At 28.3% G+C, this 357-nt stretch overlaps 1 protein-coding gene across 3 annotated transcripts in view; it reads right to left on the bottom strand.

Annotated features, from left to right (window-relative positions):
• LOC107617325 (ABC transporter G family member 36) overlaps positions 1 to 357 on the bottom strand; it is a gene marked incomplete in the record, with an annotated part of 9663 nt that overhangs the window by 6834 nt on the left and 2472 nt on the right.

The raw sequence follows: 357 nt of genomic DNA, 5'->3' as shown, positions 1-357 counted from the left end.
AAAAATTAAATATTAAATTAAGAGTGAATACCCCATCCAATTCCTGACAATTATTTCAAAAGGACAACGAGGTCAAAAAAAATATCCAATTTGGCCCCTGATTTTTTTTTTTGACTGATTAGCCCTTGTGCCAAAAAAAATAACATTGACTTTTTTTGTGCACAAAGACCTCGTTGTCCTTTCGAGATAATTGTCAGGGACTGGATTGAATTTTTTTTTTTTGTCAAGGACTTCGTTGTCTTTCGAGATAATTGTCATGGACCGTTTAGAGTTTTTCTCTTATATCTATAAATAATGAATTGTATTTAACAAAAATATTCAATCATTAATTTTTTATTAATTTCATTAAAATCATGT

Source organism: Arachis ipaensis, chromosome B09 (genome assembly GCF_000816755.2).
Source record: "Arachis ipaensis cultivar K30076 chromosome B09, Araip1.1, whole genome shotgun sequence".
NCBI lineage: Eukaryota > Viridiplantae > Streptophyta > Magnoliopsida > Fabales > Fabaceae > Arachis > Arachis ipaensis.
The sequence above is the reverse complement of the archived record's forward strand: the minus strand, read 5'-3'. Positions and strand labels throughout refer to the sequence as shown.